Here is a 5,905-nt window from a genome sequence, read left to right on the forward strand (position 1 = left end):
TCCTCACACTCCTCTTCCAGCGTTGCCGCAGGTCCAGCAAGCGATGCTGATAAGGCTGTTTCTGGTGGTGATTGTGACCATAACTCTTTCTCTTCACGCTCATCTACTGCCTGATCCAGCACTCTTTGCAGGGCACGCTCCAGGAAAAAAAAAATGAGATGATGTCGCTGATGGTGCCTTCGGTGCGACTGACTAGGTTTGTCACCTCCTCAAAAGGACGGATGAGCCTACAGGCATTGCGCATGAGCGTCCAGTAACGTGTCAAAAAAATTCCCACCTTTGCAGAGGCTGTCCTAGCACCCCAGTCATACAAATACTCGTTGACGGCTTTTTCTTGTCGGAGCAGGCGGTCGAACATTAGGAGTGTTGAATTCCAACGTGTCGGGCTGTCGCAAATCAAGCGCCTCACTGGCATGTTGTTTCGGCGCTGAATGTCTGAAAAGTGCGCCATGGCCGTGTAGGAACGGCTAAAATGGCCACACACCTTCCTGGCCTGCTTGAGGACATCCTATAAGCCTGGTTACTTATGCACAAAGCGTTGTACGATCAGATTACACACATGTGCTATGCACGGCACATGTGTCAACTTGCCCAAATTCAATGCCGCCAACAAATTGTTTCTGTTGTCACACACCACTTTGCCGATCTCCAGTTGGTCCGGAGTCAGCCACTCATCCACCTGTGCATTCAGGGCGGACAGGAGTGCTGGTCCGGTGTGACTCTCTGCTTTCAGGCAAGTCAACCCCAAGACGGCGTGACACTGTCGTATCCGGGATGTGGAATAGCCCCTGGGGAGCTGGGGGGTGCAGTTGATGTGGAGCAAGACGCAGCAGCAGAAGAGGACTCAGCCGAGGAGGTTATGGAAGAGGATGGAGTAGAAGCAGTAGAGGAGGCGGCAGCAGGCCTGCCTGCAAGCCGCGGCGGTGTAACCAACTCCTCTGCAGAGCCACGCATTCCATGCTTGGCAGCCATGAGCAGGTTTACCCAATGCGACAGACACCTGACTGTGGGCAGATGAGCAGGAACTGCTCAAGGCGAGAGGCGAGTGGTTGAGAGGGGGCAAGGAGGGCAGCAGTGGTTGACGTGGCTGAAGATGCTGGACCAGGAGGAGGATGGTGGCTTTGAGTTTGTGTGCTGCTTGTACTCATGTGTTGATCCCATAGGCGTTTGTGATGTGAGATCATGTGCCTTCGCAAAGCAGTTGTACCTAGGTGGGTATTGGACTTCCCACGACTCAGTTTCTTTTGGCACAAGTTGCAAATGGCATTGCTGTTATCAGAGGCAGACACACAAAAAAAATGCCACACTGCTGAGCTTTGCAAAGACGGCATTCTGGTGGTGGCAACAGCATGCGTTGATTGGCGTGCTGTCTGGCTGACCCCAGGTGCCGATACATGCTGTCTGACTGTGCCACTAGCTCCTTGCGACGACCTCCCCCTGCTTCCAACTCGTCTCCTCCTCCTCTCTGTCTCCCCATCTGAACTTTTCCCCGGTTCTTCTTCTCTTCGAGTGGGCACCCACGTGACATCCACAGACACATCGCCATCATCAACCGCTTCACTTGTATCTGACAACTCAGCAAAGGAAGCAGCAGCGGGTACAACATCATCATCATCACACCGTACGTCCATCTATGTATTGCTGCCTGACTGAGACATATCCCTGTTGCAATAATGGTTGAGCATCACTCATTTCTTCCAACTGATGTGTAAATAACTCCTCTGACAGATCAAGTGAAGCGGCGGTGGTGCTAGTGTTGGTGGTGGCGGCAGGCGGGCGAGTGGTAACTTGAGAGGTGCCCGAAGCTGACCTGGAGGAGGATGGTGCGTCAAGGTTCCGAGCGGAAGCTGTAAAAGACTGGGTGTCCTGTGTTAGCCAGTCAACTATGTCCTCAGAACTTTTCGAGTTCAGGGTACGTGGCCTCTGAACACTGGGCATTATTCTAGGGCCAAAGGGAATCACAGCACCATGACCACGACGGCCCCTGCGGGGTGGCCTGCCTCTGCCTGTCATTTTTTTAGATTAGTCAAGTTGTACTATGCGTGCAAGCTACTGTGACACCAGATATGAATGGCGCTGAAATGACACTATGCACTGGCACTGGGCCTTAAACACACAAGCACGTGTGTGCAACTGACTGCTAGTTATTCACAGTCAAAATTGTTGTTTTTCTTTAAATATAATCGAATGTGACACCAGATATGAATGGCGCTGAAGTGACACTATGCACTGGCTCTGGGCCTTAAACACACAAACACATGTGTGAAACTGACTGCTAGTTATTCACAGTCAAAATTGTTGTTTTTCTTTAAATATAATCGAATGTGACGACAGATATGAATGGCGCTGAAGTGACACTATGCACTGGCACTTGGTCTTAGGCCTCTTTCACACGGGCGTTGTGGGAAAATGTGCGGGTGCGTTGGGGGACCACGCGCGATTTTTCCGCGCATTGTAATGCGTTTTGCATGCGCGTGAGAAAAATCGCACATGTTTGGTACCCAAATCCAAACTTCTTCACAGAAGTTCGGGCTTGGGATTGATGTAACATCGTTATAAGGGAAAATAATTGCATTCTGAATTCATAAAAATAATAAAAAATAATTTAACTCACCTTAATCCACTTGCTCGCGTAGTCGGCATCTCCTTCTGTCTTGATCTTAGCTGTCTGCAGCAACAGGACCTTTGGTGACGTCACTCCGGTCATCACATGATCTTTTACCATGGTGATGGATCATGTGGACCCAGTGTCAGGCAATACTGGAGTGGGGACGTCCTATACCAGACCCCACTGTACAGTATGGCCATGACACGTCCCCGGTTTGAGGCCATCCGGAAATGTCTGCATTATTCCGATAATGCAGCATGTCCCCCCCGAGGTGATCCTGCCTATGACCGTCTGTATAAGATACGGCCGGTCATTGATCACTTTGGAGCCAAATTCATGGAGGCCTGCGTACCTGGAAGGGAGGTCGCGGTTGATGAGTCTCTTGTTGCGTTCAAGGGGAGACTCAGTTTCCGCCAATATATTCCCACAAAGTGGGCGAGGTATGGCGTGAAGCTATACAAAATTTGTGAGAGTACCTCAGGGTACACTTACAAATTTTGTGTGTACGAGGGGCGAGATTCCCGTATTCAACCCCCAGAATGTCCCCCCACTCTGGGTGTTAGCGGGAAACTCGTGTGGGACCTTATGTACCCACTGCTGGATAACGGTTACCACTTGTACGTGGATAACTTTTATACCAGCATTCCCTTGTTCAGGTCCCTTGCCGCCACATCCACGTTCGCTTGTGGGACTGTGCGGAAAAATCAACACGGCCTCCCTGCCCACCCCCTCCAGGTACCTATCCCCAGGGGTGAGACCCGTGCACTTACCAGTGGAAACCTGTTGCTGGTCAGGTATAAGGACAAGAGGGATGTCCTTATGCTGTCCACAATCCACAGTAACAGCACCACCCCCGTCTCTGTGCGAGGTACCGCGGCAACGGTCCTCAAGCCCGATTGTATCGTCGACTACAATCGGTATATGGGAGGAGATCTCTCTGATCAAGTCCTCAAGCCATATAATGCCATGCGCAAAACCCGGGCATGGTACAAAAAGGTTGCGGTCTACTTGGTACAGGTTGCCATGTACAACTCTTTTGTACTATCCCGGAGCGCTGGCAGCACAGGGACATTCCTCCAATTCTATGAGGCAGTCCTCAAGGACCTGATCTTTTCGGACCGGGAAAGAGCAGGCCGGAGTACCTCGGGAACTGGAGGCGCCCGGATCGTCCCTGGCCAACACTTTCCAGGTGTGGTTCCCCCATACTGGAAAGAAGGGACGAACCCCAAAAAAATGCAGAGTGTGTCACAAGAGGGGGATACGGAAGGACACCACCACTCAGTGTGACACTTGCCCCGATCATCCGGGCCTCTGCGTTATCGATTGTTTCAGGGAGTATCACACTTCCATGGAGTACAAAATTTTTATAATCCCCAACAGTCCACTAGAGAACATAAAAAACTATGGCTCTCAGACTTTAGAGACATGGAAACAATTTTTTTCCCCCAAAAAAATAATAGTTTTAGAGCAGGCATCCTCAAACTGCGGCCCTCCAGATGTTGTAAAACTATAACTCCCAGCATGCCCAGACAACCTACAGCCATCAGCAGGGCATGGTGGGAATTGTAGTTTTACAACATCTGGAGGGCCACAGTTTTTAGGATGCCTGCTTAGTGTCTCCAAAGTCTGAGAGCCATACATATTGGGCATCGTCGCGTGCGGAAAAGTCGTCGCTATAAAAATAACAATTGACCAAACCCCTCGGATGAACAGTGTTAAAAATATAAAATAAAAACGGTGCCAAAACACCTATTTTTGGGCAAAATTTCCATTTGAATCATTGTTTCCGGTAATAAAGCAACGGTTAACAGCCAAACAAAACTATTTATTGCCCTGATTCTGTAGTTTGCAGAAACACCCCATATGTGGTCGTAAATGGCTATATAGCCGCACGGCAGGGCATAGAACGAAGGGAACTCCATATGGTTTCTGGAAAAAGGATTTTGATGGACAGTTTTTTTTTTTACACCACATGTCCCATTAGAAGCCCCCCTGATGTAGCCTAGACTAGAAACTCCAAAAAAGTGACCCTATCTATGAAACTACACCCCTCAAGGTATTCAAAAGTTACTTTACAAACTATGTTAACCCTTTAGGTGTTCCACAAAACTAAATTGCGAATGTAGAAACAATTTTAGAATTAAAATTTTTTGTTACCTTGCCTCAAAAAAGTGTAATATAGAGCAACCAAAAATCATATTTACCCCTAAAATAGTCCCAAAACAACAACCACCTTATCCCGTAGTTTCCTAGATGGGGTCACTTTTATGGAGTTTCTACTCTAGGGGTGCATCAGGGGGCTTGAAAGGGTACATGGTGTAAATAAACCAGTCCAGCAAAATCTGCCTTCCAAAAACCATATGGCGTTCCCCTTCTTCTATGTCCTGCCGTTTAGCCAAATAGTAGTTTACGACCACATATGGGGTGTTTCTGAAAACTACAGAATCAGGGCAACTCATTTTAAGTTTTGTTTGGCTGTTAACCCATTTTTTCCAGTAATAAAGTAAGGGTTAAAATGGAAAATTTTCCAAAAGATAGAAATTTCGAAATTGTTTCTCCACCTGCCATTAACTCTTGTGGAACACCTAAAGGGTTAACACAGTTTGTAAACCCAGTTTTGAATACCTTGAGGGGTGTACTTTCTTAGATGGAGTCACTTTTTTGAAATTTCTATTCTAGGGGTGCAACAGGGGGCTTCAAATGGGACATGGTATAAACAAAACCAGTCCTGCAAAATCTGCCTAGCAAAACCCATATGGTGTTCCCCTCCTTCTATGTCCTCCCGTTCGGCCAAACAGTAGTTTACGACCACATATGGGGTGTTTCTGCAAACTAGAGAACCAGGGCAAGCCATATTGAGTTTTGTTTGGCAGTTAACCCTTGTTTTATTCCTGGGAAAAAATTGATTATATTGGAAAATCTTCCAAAAAATAGAAATTTCGAAATTGTTTCTCCGTCTGCCATTAACTCTTGTGGAAGACCTAAAGGGTTAATAAAGTTTGAAAAAACAGTTTTGAATACCTTGAGGGGTGTAGTTTCTAGAATGGGGTCATTTTTGGGAGGTTTCTATTATCTAAGCCTCACAATATGACTTCAAACCTGAACTGGTCCATAAAAAGTGGGATTTTGAAGATTTCTTCAAGACTTCTAAACTTCTAAGCCTTGTAACATCCCCAAAAAATTACATGAAGTAGACATATGGGGAATGTAAAGTCATCACAATTTTGGGGGGTATTACTATGTATTACAGAAGTAGAGAAACTGAAACTTTGAAATTTGCTAATTTTTCAAAATGTT

Source organism: Bufo gargarizans, chromosome 2, assembly GCF_014858855.1.
Source record: "Bufo gargarizans isolate SCDJY-AF-19 chromosome 2, ASM1485885v1, whole genome shotgun sequence".
Lineage (NCBI taxonomy): Eukaryota > Metazoa > Chordata > Amphibia > Anura > Bufonidae > Bufo > Bufo gargarizans.